The sequence below is a fragment of the Capsicum annuum genome, chromosome 12 (genome assembly GCF_002878395.1).
Source record: "Capsicum annuum cultivar UCD-10X-F1 chromosome 12, UCD10Xv1.1, whole genome shotgun sequence".
Lineage (NCBI taxonomy): Eukaryota > Viridiplantae > Streptophyta > Magnoliopsida > Solanales > Solanaceae > Capsicum > Capsicum annuum.
In genome coordinates, this window is record NC_061122.1 from 153,196,805 (window position 1) to 153,215,164 (window position 18,360).

At 34.4% G+C, this 18,360-nt stretch overlaps 1 protein-coding gene across 1 annotated transcript in view; it reads right to left on the reverse strand.

Annotated features, from left to right (window-relative positions):
* The window catches only part of LOC107850812 (MLO-like protein 6), a 132,359-nt gene extending 114,589 nt beyond the window's left edge, over window positions 1-17,770 (reverse strand). The window contains exons 1-2 of the mRNA XM_047400424.1: window positions 17,621-17,770; window positions 17,409-17,489 (exon numbers count right to left, since the gene is read on the reverse strand). The gene's annotated coding sequence lies outside the window, so the exon portion shown is untranslated. The remainder of the gene's footprint in view (window positions 1-17,408; window positions 17,490-17,620) is intronic.
* Window positions 17,771-18,360: the final 590 nt, after the last annotated feature.

Genomic DNA, 18,360 nt, shown 5'->3' on the forward strand with positions numbered 1-18,360 from the left:
AGTTGTTTTTCTTATTTCTTTTTTTTTTTATAGTATTTGGTTTGTAATATTTGTAAAGGCATCTAGGGGACTTCTTTGGGGGAGGGAAACTACATGCTCTATGAATAGTATTGGTAGGCACTGATTTAGGTTTTATATTCGTTACGTGCTATGTGAATCACCTAGGCACATGAATTTAGGATATACGCAACATCTAATTCATTTATTAATTAGTTTGATTCCATTGTCATAATGAGCATTAGACTTCAACAATCTTAATGTGTCACTGTGTATCTAGCATGTTAACGTAAATTGAGCATGGTAAAGTAATTTTCAGCACATATTAACTTTTTAAAGAATCAAATGTTTCTTTAGCAATTGAACAATTTCATACATTGCTATAACTTCTTAGTCTTAAGAAATAAATTCTCATATGTTTCAGCGTTTAAATACATCTTTTGCATATTAAAGTTTTTAGCATATTTGAATGTTAAAATTTCTATATTTTTAGCATATTAAATAATGAATGAGCCATTTTTTTGCATTTTAGTACGTTGACGTAAATTATTGCATTAGTAATATAAATTTTAGCAATCAAGTTTGTTTTACTTTGCTAAAATAATTTCCAGCATAACAATACATGTAACATGACATTTCATTTTTAGTATGTTAAACATTAACCTGTCATTATAAATCTGAAGCATGAATTAGTTTTAGCATTTAATATATTGTTAGCATGTTAATTTGACACTCATCATATCAACTTATTTTTGACCTATAACATGTCTGCATTAAATTTCAGTATGCTTACATAGTAAGAAATACGAGCATGTTGAATTTCTAGCACAACAAATTGATTGTTAGTCTATCAATTAATACCCAACATGTTAAAATACTAGAACTCTAATCTTTAGCATGTTCTAGGCATTCTTGGCAAGTCTCTGCATATTAACATGAAATTGCTACGCCTTAATTGAATTTTCAGCATGTTTAAATCCAATTTCAGCATGTTAACTATTAGATTTCTAGGCATCTTTGCATACTTCGAGCAGGTTAAAAATTAAGTGTTAGGCATCTTAGCATGTCATGAGCATAATTTATTGACACATTCACCACACCTTTGACACCCTTTTAACACATATTATTGTGTACAAGAATCATAGTTGTCCTTTTGTCACCACTTGTTGAACATTTAGATATCATGCCTATAGGTTAATCAACAATAGTAATTTGTATGTGCATGCTATCACACTAACGAATAGTAATTAACCTAGAGGCTAACTTGGAATTATTATGTGCTACTTGTGGTTCAACGTGTTACGCGTTTTGAGTCCTAGGCAATATAGCATTCTTTTCGTCTAGAACACAAATCCAAAATAGCAAAGTCCAATGTCTCTTGGACGATAGGTGGGACATTAAGTATTACTAAAATGTTAGTTTTATCTTTGTTATAGAACACCCTTAGACTTAACAACCAGCCTAAGTGGGGTGGGGTGGGTAGTCATTCGGAAGTGATGATCCTAACAGATATTAACGTCGATGCTAATGACATTATTACTTTTCTAAGAGTGCAGAACTTGGGTCAAATGATAATTAAACAAGTTGGGTTCTGATCCGAATGAGACCAAAACATTTCTTTGTTTGACTTGGACGATTTATTTTAGTCATTTTATTTGCTTTACATGTTTATTTGGGGTAATTAGTTATTACATAAGCACTTCCCATTATTATAATTGTTTTTCTTCTTTCTTCTCGCTTGTCTTGTTTATATATTTTATCACTTAGACGATTAATAGCTAAAATAAATGTTTGTTAATTGCTTTATCACTTTGCTAAATGTTATATTACTAATAAAATAAGAGACTTTATTTGATCACATAGAATCCCCATATAAAGTACGAATTCGGCTGGGAACCACCTTTGTGGACCTCGAAAGATGTCTAACACCTTCCTTTTGAGGTAATTTGAACCCTTACCTGAACTCTGGTAAACTAAGACAAAATAATAAAATATATTCGTAGGAGCCTAGACCGATGCCCTAACGCACCTTAATATGTTAGGTGGCGACTTTTCACACTCTACCTTCAAAACAATCCCAAAAAGAGTTTGTCACATCGAATCCTGCTTTCCAGGAGGAAAATAGGGCGCAACAATCAAGGATCTCAATTACAGACCCTTGTTCCAGTTAAAGAACGTAAAGAAGGGTCCAGTCAAAATCCCCAAGGACCTGGTTCCAGTGGAACTCATCTCAAAAAGTCAAACTGAAGGCACATATCTTATCACTCACTTAAGAATATAACCACACCTTTGGAATCTTGAGTCTGAATAAGAGCTTAATCTAGAAGTTTCATGGCATTCTCAGCATTTTTATCCCAAATTAAGCCCAAAAATATAAAAGAAGATTCGAAAGATGGTGACTCTATCAATGCAATGTAGGAGAAGCTTTAGAAATTTAAAAGAAATAAAGTTTGGCACCTGGTCCCCTGACCTATTGGCAGAACAATTATTGGGACCAAATGGGTGTACAGAAACATGCAGGCTGAGCATGGATCTATCAACATAAATAAAGCATAACTGGTTCTTAAAGGTTATTACCAGGAGAAAGTAATTAACTATAATAAGACAATTTCCCCTATAGCAAGGATAGAGACTATTAGAATTCTTATTGCATTTTTTGCCTACATAGGTTTCAAGCTTTTCCAAATTGACGTTAAAAAGTACTTTTCTATGAAAACCTGAAGTAAGAAGTCTATGTCAAAAAACCTCCAGGTTTTGAAGATGCAGATTTTTCTCATCATGTGCTTAAATTGGATAAAGATATCTATGGGTTGAAGCAAACACCTAGGGCTTGGTATGAGAGGCTTTTAAAGTTTCTTCTGGAAAATGGCTTTCAAAGAGGGAAAATTGGCAACACTCTTTTTTTAAAGTCCATAGGTAGCAACTTACTAATTTTTTAGATATATGTTGATGAAATAATCTTTGGAGCAACTTCTAAATTCCTATGTGAAGAGTTTGCAAAGATAAAAGGGAGTGAATTTGAAATGAGCATGATAGGTGAACTAAGTTTCTTCCTAGGATTACAAATCAAGAAAACTTCTTAAGGGAAAATGATCTGTCAAGAGAAATAAATCAAGGAGCTACTAAAGAAATACAACATGAGAGATGCCAAGCCAATTGACACTCCAGTAGGAACCAGCTCAAGGATGGATAATAATGAATTTGGTCCCTCAGTTAATGAGACCTTTTATAGAGGGATTATTGGATCCTTATTATATCTCACTACAAGCAGGCCAGATATTATGTTTATTATGGGAATGTGTGCAAGATTTCTGGCCTATTCTAAGGAGTCTCATTTGAAAGATGCAAAAAGAATTCTCAGGTATCTAAAAGGTACAGGGGACTTGGTCCTGTACTATCCTTCTGGAGACAGTTTTGATCCAATAAGATACTCTAATTTTGGTTATCCTGGATATCTGGTGGATAGAAAAATTACCTTAGGAATGGCTCATTTTCTGGGTTCTTCCTTAATCTATTGGGGTTGTAAGAAGCAAAATTCAATTTTTTTATCTACTAGTGAAGATGAGTATGTGGTTGCGGTTTCTTGTTTTTCTCAATTATTATGGATCAAACAGCAACTGAAGGACTTTGGGATTGTCTCATACATTATCCCTTGAATGTGTGACAACACAAATGCTCTTAACATGGCTAATAATCTAGTGCATCTTAAGAGGACCAAACATATTGATGTGAGAAATCATTTTCTGAGAGATAATGTTGAGAAGGGAGCTATTTGCATGAAGTTTTACAAGACTGGGGATCATATAGTAGACATTTTCAATAAGGTTTTTCATAAGGAATAATTTGTGAAGAACAGGTCATCGGCTGGGGTTGATCAAAATAACCTGACTTACTAGATGAATCAGTTTTTCTCCCTAAAATTGGCAATGATCAAGAGACAGGTATTCTTGATAAAATATATACTTATTGGTCTAACTCAGTATCAAAACTTTTTAGGTATACACGCATAGGAATAACTTTGGAAGAGGACTGATATGACGTGCACAAATTTAAAGATTCACTCAAGAAAGATAGGGACCTGGTCCCATCTCTCAGATTAATATCATGAATTTGTATTTTTTATTCTGATAGAAAAAGTCGCGTCTTCTCTCTTTGTGTCAGAAATTTGTCTTATCCTAAAAGAAAAGGTGAGTCACCCTAAAAATTGAAATCAACCGCTTCTCACTCCTTCAAAAGCTCATCCTTGTGCACATATGGTTCCCTAATGCTTTTTCAATATCTGTAGTCTTCTTTCTTTCAAAGGAGCATGTCCTCAAAATTTAGTGTAGATAAATACCCACTCTCAAACATTCTTCAGAACTCCAAGCCCTCTTTATCATCCCTATCACTATCAGTACTACACATGACTGAACCTATCTTCACATCTACCTTCCTTGATGAACCTCAAGTGAATGAAATCCTTAAGAATATAATTGAGCCTCTTCCTAAAGTCTTGTTGTTTGAAAATCTCCCTTTATTCAAAGAGTAAACCAAGTTAAGTCATCCTATCTGTTCAAAGTCATACTTCCCCCAAAACACATAATCTTTTTGACAGTGTAATGATAAGTGATGATTGGGTTGCTAAAAATCTCATCTTTCTTTTAAATAACCCCAAAAAGAGTTTGTTTGTTCCCGAGAAACAAAATATTAGTATGAAATAAGAAGTTCTGTAGTAAAATCTAGGAGTCCTACTATAAATAAATAGACTACAGTGGGGGGACCTGGTCCCAAAAAGTGAAAAATACTAAAGAAGGAATCTATCATTGCTTCCATTAGAAGGAAATGAGAGGAAAAAAGTAATTTTGTGACCAAGGAATTTAGAAACAGGTTCCTGAGAAATCAAAATGTACTGATCGGAAGGGTTTTTGACTCAAGTATATTAAAAAAAAAAGCAGGCACAATAGGATTGGTTTAGCTTGTTAAACATAAAAAATGGCTCCATCTTATGTAAGGACCCATTCCCACAGTCTTTGATGAGGTAGTTAGGGAATTATATTCTACATTGGATTTTTCCAAAGACAGATCGAAGATGACTACTATAGTTCATGGGAAAAAGCTGAATCTTGATGTAATATTACTTAAGAAACTTCTAGATATTCCTATCAGTGGTGTGATGACTGTCTAAAAAAAATAATCTTCAATAGAGTTTATGGAAAATGCATCAAAGATTAAAGGAAAATTTGTTGCTGCAATAAATAAAAAATCTCCTAAAAATGAGTTACAATTAGTCTTTGAGTTTGTTAACAAGGTGATTCTTCCTAGGTCACAAAAGAGGAATGTTGCTTCAGCTGTTGATTTGTATATGATGGAGTGTTTTAGAAGTTTTGAGTTCATTAGTTTACCTGCTTTAATGATAGAGAAAATACATAAAGTTGTTTATGAAAAAATGGAAAATATGGCATGCCTTGTAGATACTGGTTGAACAGAGTGTTTGGATTATTTTGGTAGTGTCTGTGAAAATAGAACTACTGAAACTGTGATACAACTATTTGGTATGAAGATAGATCAAAACTAAGTGTGTACAAAGGAAATCATGTAATATTTCTCAAGGGAACTCAACAAAGAAATAAAGAAATTGAAGCTTAACACAGATGCTAAGAATCTAGAGATTAAAAAATTACAAATAACAATTTAGCATCTTTCTACTAAGGATCCAAGGATATATGAAGAGCTTAGAATTGAGAATGCTAAACTAAAGAAGAGAGTTTCAACTCTAACTGATGAGGTTCTCAGCTTGAATGTAGAGATAAGGCATCTAACCAAGGAATTGTTACACTGTCATGCTACAAAAAACTCCAAATCCTCTTCCCAAGTCCTTCACCTATTTAAATTTTTTGGATTCCTGTGGCTTTTTATTTGGAAAAATAAAATTATACACTGCAAAGAAACTTACCTTTTACATATGAATAAATCTTTGTTTGTGTGTTTCATCTATCTCTTCTTTAATTATAAAGTTGTTCTTCATGTTAGTGTTGCCCCAATGGTCATGAGTTAACTAACTTGTGCTTATTTTTCTCTTGGTTTACTGTTATCACTTTTTAATGACGCTAAATAAACAATAGTGAATTCATGTGGTAGAGATTAATATGGTAGGGACCAGGTACCTGGTGTATATGTGTTGAATGTTGGTGAAGTATGATGGCATATTAACAAAGGGAAGAATGTTGATGGCGCATGATGATAGACAGAAGCATATGCATAGTGATAGGGAGAACATTCATTGACCGTAGTGGTGATCACTCTGATTAAATGAGATGAATGAACTTTGATGCTTAATTATGTGGTTGGTTTGTCATCATCAAAAAGAGGAAAAATTGCTAAATCTTGTTTTGATGATGAATAACTGACAACAAGGGACTAGGTCCCTAGGACTTCATGAAAATGCATACTTGTCACTGTCCTATGTAGTATTGTTTGTTAGTGTAACAAACTGCGTAGATAAGTTGTGCACCTATTAGAACACCTGGACCAATAGAGAGTCTACCCTAATCATTATTTAGCTATAAATAGAAAAGAATGCTTCTCAATTCATAGTTTTGCAATTTGATTATTCAAAGAAAGAAATCCACAAAAAACTCAAATATTGCCCAAGATCCAAGCTTTTGTGTGCTGAGAAAGTGTTTGTTCTTGAGTCAAGTCTTGGTCTGTAATTGAATTACTTGTCTTATAAGAGTAATTCTTTTCTTGTGTATATTAAGTGCTCAGGTAGAGTTACCTGAGTTTGATATTGGTTAGAGATAATCATTATTGAGGTGAGATCTTGACTGAGTTATCAAGGAGAGTTTGTAATAGAGTTACTGCAAACTAGTGGAGCCTAGAATTAGGTTCTAAATGGAGTATGTAATCATGAGTTTGATTATAGTAAATTTTGAGTACTTGTGAGGGAACGCCGTGGATTTTCCTCGCTTGAACAAGGAAGTTTCCACATTAAACCATTGTGTTCTTTAATTTCCTGCAAAGTTTTTATTTCCTAGTAATACCCCATACTTTTTCCTAGCTAATTTCATCTCAAGAATGTCTAGTATTAGCTTCTAAATTGAATGATGGTTATTCCATGAGGAATTTTCAAGATTTTCATATTTTGTCATGTGGGGAATTCAATAAGCTTTCCATCGATATAAGATTCGCCCAAATCCGATAACCGGATCAAAAGTTATGACTATTTTAAGTTCCCGTCGTAAAACAGCGCCATATTAGTCAGAGTGGCGCCATGCCACAAGAGGAAATGGCATTTGGAAAATTCTAGTAGGGGTCTACGATTATGGCGCATCGCGCTAGGGCCCAAATTCAGAATTGTCCGTTTTCCAGTGTCTCAACGCAATTTCCCCCGCATCGCACCAAAGTTTCAGGTCACAAAGGAAGTGGCAACGCGATGGCCCCGCATCGCGCCATCCCTTAATTTCCCAATTGTCAAAATCCAATGACACGGTGCGATAGCGCTGAGTTGCGCTAAAGGTTCAGTTCGAAAAATTTTTACAATTTTAAAAGACGCATCCAAGGGTTAAAAGGGTCAATTTTCGACCCCTATTTAAACCCAATAATACGTGATTTAGCTATTCTTCACCCAAAATATACTAGTTTCTCTTAATTTTCTCTCAAGAACAAGCTAGGGTTTCTATTGGGGATTCGAATTCAAGAAGGTTTCACCATCAATCCTCATGAAATCACGAACTAAGGTATGCATAGTGTTCATTCATTGACTCCTTTCATCCATGAAGCCCAAGAATCCTTTTTTCTAAATTCAATTTTATGGATTTTCTTATGAATTTCGTGATTGGGCTGCTCGTGTTCATGTGGTTAATGAGAAATTGAATTCTACTCCATGTTGGGTGATAAATTCTGTGTGGGTTAAATTATTATAGATATAGATTCATGGAAACCTATGATAAAACCCTTGAATGATGAAATTAGAATTGAACCATGATGTTTAATTATTGTACAATGATGTTTACATGTACCATCCCTACAATATGTTTGATTAAATACCTAGAAGGAGAAAAAGTGCCTAACTAGCATGATACCATGAAATCCCCATGTATGTACAAGTTATGCCTATCATATGTTTTGAGGAAATACTTCTATAAATGTATTATAGATTATGATGCTAGTTATATGTTCTAGTAAGTTATGCTTGGTCAGTTTCCTTCCATCGAGTCCTGGGGGTACTTGTACCCAAAACATTAGCTATGTGCCTAGAGCCATGTCATCTTTTCACGATACTCTCAGTGAAGCTATGAATCCTTAGAATTCAGACAGTCTTATGACTCAGAATATCTCCATGATCTCATAAACTTAGTCAATTGTCAGATATTAGTAGTATTCAGTCAGTCAACGAAATTCAGTAACTTAGCCCATGTTCAGTTCAGTAAATCATGTTCAGAGTCTATTCAGATGGGAGTAGGTATTAGCTCCTAGTAAACCCAGGGATGGGAACACACACTATCAGATGAGGGTGTGATTCTTAGAAGTCATCCATGCATTCCAGAACTATGTAGCCAGCATAGGTTAAGACATCAACACTGTCCGATGAGGGTTGATGATGTGGATAAGCACTGTTAGATAAGGGGCCCATCGTTCTCTTTTGGGAAAACTATTCAGCTGAGGGTCACCCATAGCTTGTCCTTACTAGTGGCACGGTATTGACACCCTTCCAATTGGGGTTACAGATTGGACCCTAACTCAGCCATAATGGAATATTAGGGGCATGTTGGTTAGATAACTATTTCCCACAGTTTCATATTACAGAATCAGGACTGTCAGACATAGTCAATCTATATCAGTAATAGAACTCAGATAGTTCTTCATATTTCAGGAATGTCAGATACAGTCAACTTAGATATACTATGGAACTTAGATAGTTTCATTAGAATCAAGACGTCAAATATAGTCACTCATGTTATCAGTTATATTCAGATTCAATAATCATGTTATCACGGTATTAGTGTCAGTTGTTATATCTCATGCATGTATTCTCACATTCATGATAGTTAGTCAGTTATTATTATTGTTCACGTATATGAACCCCATGTATTCTGCCTACCTCACATGCATACCAGTACATTCAAAGTACTGATGCATTTGCTCAATCGTGTCTTATACCATAGGTTCAAAGATACGAGCTCCAGAGCAACAGTAGATTCCAAATATCCACAGACAGAATTAGAAGTGAGCCCTCATCTTTTGAGGACATGGTTATTTCCCTATTACCTCATTAATCAGTTTATTAGTTGGAGTTAGTTGGGGATATGTCCCATCAACTCCTTACTTAGACAGTTCAGTCAGTTAAAGGCTTTTTAGACTATCATATTTCAGACTTCAGTATGTTCAGTTTTGTTTTGGGTATTCTATTACCCCACACTGATGTTATATCATTCAGAACATGTTCAGTATTAATCCTTATGGACTTTCAATGCATGTTTCTGCATTATTAAGTCATATTATTTAGTGTACAGCTATAGATATCAGTCATAGGTTAGCTTGTGATACTTCAGGGTCATGAGCACCGTGTAGAGTTAGGGGTCATGTGGGGAATTCAATAAGCTTTCCATCGATATAATATTCTCCCAAATCTGATAACCGGGTCAGAAGTTACGACTATTTTAAGTTCCCGTTGTAAAACTGCACCATACTAGTCAGAGGGGTGCTATGCCACAAAAGGAAATGGAATTTGGAAAATTCCAGTAGGGGTCCGCAATTATGGCACGTCACGCCAGGACCTAAATTCATAATTGTCCGTCTTAGGGTCTCAGAGCGATTCCCCCACGTCGCACCAAAGTTCTAGGTCACAAAGGAAGTGGCAACATGATGGCCTCGCATTGCGCTATCCCTCAATTTACCAATTGTCAAAATTTAGTGACACGGCGCGATAGCGCTGCGTTCGCTAAAGGTCCAGTTCAGGAAATTTTTACAATTTTAAAAGACACATCCAAGGGTTAAAAAGGTCAATTTCCAACCCCTATTTAAACCCAATAACACGTGATTTAGCTATTGTTTACCTAAAATATACTAGTTTCTCTCAAGAACAAGCTAGGGTTTCTATTGGGGATTCAAATTCAAGAAGGTTTCACCATCGATCCTTACAAAATCATGAACTAAGGTATGCATAGTATTCATTCATCGACTCTTTTCGTCCATGAAGCCCAAGAATACTTTTTTCTAAATTCATGTTTATGGATTTTCTTATGAATTTCGTGATTGGGTTGCTCTTGTTTATATGGATAATGAGAAATTGAATTCTACTCCATATTGGGTGATAAATTCTATTTGGGTTAAATTATTATAGATTTAGATTCATGCAAACCTATGACTAAACCCTTAAATGATGAAATTAGAATTGAACCATGATGTTTAATTATTGTACAATGATGTTTACATGTACCATGCCTACAATATGTTTTATTAAATGCCTAGATGAGGGAAAACTGCCTAGCTAGCATGATACCATGAAATCCCCATGTATGTACAAGTTATGCCTATCATATGTTTTGAGGATATGTTTCTATAAATGTATTATAAATTATGATGTTAGTTATATGTTCTAGTAAGTTATGCTTGGTCAGTTTCCTTCCATCAAGTCCTAGGGGTACTCGTACCCAAAACATTAGCTATGTGCTTAGAGCCATGCCATCTTTTCACGATACTCTTAGTCAAGCTATGAATCCTTAGACTTCAGATAGTCTTATGGCTCAGGAAATCTTCATGATCTCTTGAACTTAGTCAGTTGTCAGATATCAGTAGTATTCCATCAGTTACCGGAATTTAGTAACTCAGCCTATGTTCAATTCAGTAAATCATGTTCAGAGTCTATTCAGATGGGAGTAGGAATTAACACCGAGTGAACCCAAGGATGGGAACACACACTATCAGATGAGGGTGTGATTCTTAGAAGTCATCCTTGCATTCCAGAACTTTGTAGCCAGCATAGGTTGAGACATCAACACTGTCCGATGAGGGTTGATGATGTGGATAAGCACTGTCAGATAAAGGCCCCACCATTTTATTTTGGGGACACTATCCAGATGAGGGTCACCCACAGCTTGTCCTTACCAGTGAAGCGGTATTGACACCCTTCCAATTGGGGTTTCAGTTTGGACCCCAACTCATCCATAATAGCTTTTTAAGGGTATGTTGGTTAGATAACTACTTCCCACAGTTTCATGTTACAGAATTAGGACTGTCAGACACAGTCAATCATTCGTAGTAATAGAACTCAGATTGTTCTTCATATTTTAGGACTGTCAGATACAGTCAACTCAGATAGAGTATGGAACTCAGATAGTTCCATTAGATTCATGACTGTCAAATTCAGTCACTCATGTTATCAGTTATATTTAGATTCAGTAATCATGTTATCACAGTATTAGTGTCAGTTGTTATGTCTCATGCATGTATTATCATACTCATAATAGTTAGTCAGTTATTATTATTGTTCACGCATATGAACCCCATCCATTCTACCTACCTCACATGCATACCAGCACATTCAAAGTACTGACACATTTGCGTTATGGTATCTTATACCATAGGTTCAGAAACATGAGCTCTAGAGCAACGGTAGATTCCAGATATCTGTAGATAGAGTTAGAAGTGAGTCCTCATCTTTCGAGGACATGGTTATTTCCCTATTATCTCATTAATCAGTTTATTAGTTGGAGTTAGTTGGGGATATGTCCCATCAACTCCTTACTCAGACAGTTCAGTCAGTTAGAGACTTTTTAGACTATCATGTTTCAGACTTCAGTATGTTCAATTTTGTTTTGGGTATTCTATTACCCCACACAGATGTTATATCATTCAGATGATGTTCAGTATTGAACCTTATAGCCTTTCGGTGCATATTTTCATATTATTATGCCATATTATGCAGTGTACAGGTACAGATATCAGTCATGAATTAACTTGTGATCCTTCCGGGTCATGAGCACCGTGTAGCGTTTCGAGCACCAGGATCGAGGCGTTATATTCCTACCGCTTTACTGCTTTATTGCTTGTGTTTTACTCTAAGGGATCTGATCCCCCATAGTATGGTGCAGCCCCTACCTTTCAATAACTCACTTCGTACGTTTGGCTGATTGTAAAAAAAATGTGAAATAGGTATGAATTTGAAGTAGTAGAAGTGTTCAATAGGTACAAGGATGGATTGAGATATCCAACTAAATTATTCAAACAAATTTACGAAATTGTCGTTGATTTAAGCCTTAACTAATTTTCTTGCTGAATTTCTCTTTTATTTTAATGATATCAGTTATCATAACAATGATGATTATTATAGTGGTACATTCTTTGTAAAATTATCTCTCTATAACAGTATATTCAAATATTATATATATGTAAGAAATATATTATGTACAAATAAAATATTAATATATTTATGGTAATCATCATTATTGTCATGTACACAATAAATTTCAAGAATAAATCTCATTTAAAGAAAAAAAATTATATTTAAATGATGCACAACAATTATTTCATAACTTAATGGGAAAAAAACTATTAATATTTGTCTTATGTATTATATATATATATACGAGATCTGAATAATAAATATCTATATACATATATAATAACATTTCTCTATAGCAGACATAACTTTTTGGGCAATGCTATAGTTATAGAGATTTGACTGTGTAACCAAAATATCTACATGAAATTATTTTTTGTTGAAGAAGTAATAGATAACCTTTAAAGAAATGACATAAAGTTGTAATATGTAACCTTTAATGTCAGACTTGGATAAAAAACTAGTACTCTCTCCGTTCAGTTTTACTTGTTACAAATTGAGATGATGCACTTATTAAAAAAATAATGATTGATAGTAAACTTTATGATATTTTCCCTATTAATGATTGTGTCATGTTGTTTAAGTAAAGTCAAATTCCAATATTAGTGGAATAGTTATTTTAATGATAACAAAGCACTTTATTGGGCTAAAAGTATAACAACCTTTTATACTCTTATGGAGTAGCTCATCATTTTTTTTTATTGAATTCCAACAACAATTAATTTTCTAATCAAATACTTTATTAAGAACAATATCTCAAAGATATTCATAAACTATTTAAGAAAAATATTTCAAATCAAAATACTCAATGTTATAGGAGTATGTATTCATGAATATTTAATGAATGGTTTAAACACTTTATCAATTTTCACACAATTAATTTGACTTTTGGAGACTTTAAAAAGTCTTGAAATATTTTACATGGTTAATTAACCTAAAGCTATTAGGATAATCAATTGAGGGTATAATAGGAAAAAAATTAAACATTTGTTAAAATGTTCTTTCTCTCTCGACGAATGTTTAGCCCACCTTGCTAACGTGCACATCCATGATGAGATGAGGACGAGAACGAACACGGAAGGAGGGGAATACTGGAAAGAAGCTTGATGTAGTGAAGAAAGGGGAGATTGAAAAAACTAACACTTGACTTAGTAGAGGAGGGGGATGTGGTGGAAGGAAGATCTCATCACTGAGTTGAAAACACCTGAGGAGAATATAGATCTGGTCCATCAAAGTAACAACAGAAACAAACAATACAAGTTGGAGCCTAGGAAGAAGAAAGCTCAAGCAAATGTCTGTCCCAAAGCTGTAAGCCCTAAAGTAAGGGATCTACCACAGGCAGACACAACGGCAGGTAAGAATTTGCAGGACTATTTGTGCACAATCGTAATGATACGCATGGTATGCCCCTTACTATTATTTCTCCACAAGTTGTTGAGGGAAAGACAAGAGTCTCACTAGAGCAAAAGGACATCGCAAATTACACGAAGAAATGGAATAATTCCTTAATCCTCTACTCTATGGGGAAGCCCCTAGCTATGCGTACTTGAAAGTGTATATTGCCAGAACATGGAACACTGTTACCTTTCCAAAGGTGTTGCATCATGAGGAAGGTTTTTACATAGTTAAATTTTAAATCTATCAAGGATAGGGATGACATCATGGCCACAATACCAGATACTATGAATGGAATGCTGCTTCTATTTAAAAAATGGACCTCAAACTTGGATTTTCAGACCGAGTTTCCTAGCACAATTACTCTTTGGCTTCAATTCTAAAACCTTTCACTTAACTGCTGGGGGTAGAAAATGCTAAGCAAAATGGCCAGTAGTTTAGGGGAGCCATTATTTTCTTATGAATGTACTAAGAATCAAACCAGGGTATCTTATATATGCATATTGGTGGATATAAATATCACTCAGGAGCCGCTGAAAGAAATCGAAATAATTGAACCCACTGGGAGAAAATTTACACAGAAGATACACTATGACTGGGAACCACTAATGTACCCTAAATGCTCACAGATAGGACATATTTTCCCTAAGAGAAAATAGATCCCAATAGAGAAAGGGAAAAATGCTAAGCCTATCATAAAACAACAAATAAAGGGGGATGAGAACAAGGGGGAGAAAAGGATGGTCTAGAAGTGGGTAGGAAAAGAAATTATCATAGCTGACAAGCTACAAGAACTAGCATCACCTTCAAGTGATTTACACAAGGTGAAAACTCCTGGACACGTAGTAAAAACTACTCCAAGGATAGATGAAGGTGTTGAAAGAGCCATGACCCTTACCAGTGGGATGGGAAGCATGTCATATGCAAAATTAGTTATGCATGGGTCAACAAAGGGACTAAGTGGACCTATATTAAGAATCCAAAGTACTTTTTCCCCTTTGATAATGGAGAACATGGAAGGAAAAACCAAGGACTGACCCTCTGAAAGGGGAAAAATTAACTTATCTAATGAAATGGCTCATATGGAATGCGAGAGGTTTGAATAAACCTCTCAAACAAAGGGAGATGGAGGAATACCTTAGGATAAACCATATATGTCTGTTCGAACTATTTAAACTAAAGTTAAAAAATATAAATATTAGGAGAGTTTAACTAGATGTGCAAAGGAATGGGCAAGCATAAAAAACTATAGTTCCAATGTCACTTCCAGAATATGGCTATTATGGAAGGAGCCTAAAGTGTGTGTTACACAAGAGGTCATGCATGCATAATTCATTCATAGTATAGTACAGGATAGGATGTCAGATTTCAAGTATGCTCTGACAGTTGTATATGGAAGCAACAACATGGAGGAAAGAAAAGAATTATGGAAAGGGTTGATTGTCATAGGAGCAACAAATACCATGCCCTAGTGTATCTGTGTGGACTTTAATACTTTTTTTATAAGCAAGGATAGGATGGAGGCAACTTGCACATGTGAATGAAATCAAAGATCTACAGGGGGTTATGAATAATCTAAACTTGATAGAGATGAAGGCAATGTGAAGCCATTTTACAAGGAATAATAATAATGTTTGGAGTAAAATTAGAAAGGCTTTATGCAATGATGTTTGGATGATGAATTATGGAGGAATTCAACTCAATTTGGGGATAATTATTTCTCAGATTATTCTCCTATTCAGATAGAGATAACAGAAGAAGGATCTTATACTAAGAAACTATTTTATTTTATTAATATTCTTGATAATGATGACAGGTTTATCTCAATTATGTCACAGGTATGAAACACTGCAGTTGAAGGCATAAATATGTATAGATTATGAAAAAAATTGCATCTATGTAAGAAGCCTCTCAAAAACCTAAAGATTAATTCTATGGGAAGTCTAGAGAGGAACGTTGAACATGCTAGAGAGAAATTACTTGTTGTGTAGGACTTTCTCACACACAATATATGTCCTGACCTGGTAGAGTAAGGAACTGTAACTAATCAGAAACTTCATAAGTGGTTGGGACTACAAGAGAAGGTGTTCAATAAGAAAGCTAAAGCTCACTGGATTGAGGCAGGTGATGGCAACAATAGCTACTTTTTCAAGCTTCCGAAACCAATAACCAGTGCAAATGCTATCTCTGCATTAAAAAATCATAGTGGTAGGGTGTTATACAAGGCTCAGGAGATTGATAATGAAGTTCTATGGTTTTATTAGAATTTGTGAGGTTTCTTTTCCTTTAACATGGTTGCTATTGATATTTCAAGTATGAGGCTGAAGCCAAGGCTTAACCCACAAAAAACACAGGGTATGTGTAGGAAAGTTCTAATGAGAGAAGTTCAGGAGGCGATATTTAGTATTGACATTAATAAAACACCTGGTATTGATAGGTATTCAACCTACTTTTTCAAGAAAGCCAAGAAGATCATTCAAGCTGATGTTTATGCTTCTGTCCAGTAGTTTTTTAGTAAGAACAAAATGCTTAAAGCCGCAAACAATATTGTTATTACTCTAATCCCCAAAAGTCTAAGCCTGAAACTATAAAGGACTATCGACCTATAGCCTGTTGTACAATTATCTACAAGATAATCTCTGAAGTGATTATAGGAAGAGTGAAAGATGCACTAAATGTTCTTGTGGTATAATGCTAGTCAATGTTCATTCCAGGTTGTATTATCTCAGACAATATTTTAGTAAGTCATGAGCTTATTAAAGGTTACACAAGGAAATAAATTTCGCCTAGATGTATGATCAAGGTTAACTTGCAGAAAGCGTATGATAGTTTAGAATGAGTGTGTGTGGAAAAAATACTAAAAAGCTTGCTTTCCATGTAGAATGATCAAATGAATTATAATATGCATTAACACGGTGAGCTATACCTTCCTTGTAAATGGAAAATTGACTGATACTTTTCTTACAAGAAGAGCGCTAATTATCACCTGGGATACAAGAGGCTGAATGTGACCCACTTGTGCTTCGCTGATGATCTACTTATGTTTGCTAGAAGAGATTTGGCCTCTGTTCAGCTACTGAAGAGTAAATTTGATATATTCACTGCAACTATAGGATTGAATACAAATATGTCCATAAGTTAAATTTACTTTGGGGGTGTGCAGCAGCATGTGCAATAAGATATTCTAAAGGCTCTAGGATACGAAAAAGGTAATCTACCTTTTAAGTAACTTGGAGTTCCACTATCTACCAAGAAGCTAACTATTTTGCAGTGCCAACCATTGGTAGAAAAGATTAGTGCTTAAATAACTAACTGGATGGCTAATAGTCTCACTTATGCAGGTAGACTATAGTTAATAAGATCTGTTCTCTTTGGATTAAAGCATACTTATCATAATTGTTTCTAATGCCAAAGAAGGTGATAAAATTAATAGAAGCTACTTACAGAAGTTATATGTAGTCTGGGGAGACTGTGATCACAAAGAAAGATTTAGTGGCACGGGAGAAGATATGTTTACCAAAGGCCGCAAGAGGACTTAATATCATAAAGATGAGGATCTGGAATATTGTTGCTCTCTGTAAGGTGCTTTGGGATCTAAGTCGGCATAAAGAGAAGTTGTGGATAGTCTGGGTTCACCACTATTATATAAAAGTAAAAAATATTCACAATATAATATGCAACTACCTAATCAAGCTACCTGAATAGTAAAGAAGATTTTGACAATGAGGAGATACTGACACACTCTGGAGGGAAGTGTATTGCCACAATTTCGCTGAACCTACACACGTATTTATTTTATAGTTGAGCATGCAGAATAGACTCAGAAAAAAAGATTTTCTTATTAAATGGGGAATGAACGTAGAAGAGGATTTTATGTTCTGTGAAGTGCACAAGAAAACCAAAGACCACCTTTTTTTTTGGATGTGATAGCACAAATGAATTATGGGAAGGAGTCTTAAAGTGGCAGAAGATACAAAGATGTCCAAGGAACTGGAATGATATGTGGTCAAGGGTAAATGAGTTGACAAGAGGAAAGCAGCGACGAGGAAAGATCTTGAATATCCCAGAAATTCACTTAAAATGGACTAGGAGAGTAAGAAGACACCAAATGCAATTAAAATTGTACTGAAATCAATAAACCAAAACGAAAAACCCAGACATAATGAGAATTATTAAAGATTTGGAAAACCAATTAGAAAAATCCCAACGTTATGGGAATTATTAAAGATTTGAAAATTCAATAGATAAGTTATTTATTTGTATTTATTTTATTTTTATTATTAAATATTATTTATTAATTAATGTATTTCTCAAATAAAAAATCTATTACTCCCTCTGTTGCTTTTACTTGTTATTATTTTTCTAATTGGATTTCTATATTTACTTGTCACTTTTGACATATAAAAAATGATAAATATTTTTTACAACTTTACCCTAACATTAATTACTTATTCTTAAAAAATAATTTTTAAGGTATATTACTCTAAACATCAGTTAATAGAGGTAGCATGATAAAAATAGTCATATCAATAATTATTTTTCTTAATGAGTGTATCGTATCAAAAAATGACAAGTAAAGGCGAATGAAAAGAGTGTATTCAAAGGGGCATATAATAAAATTATCGTATTATCTTTTATTTGTTAATATA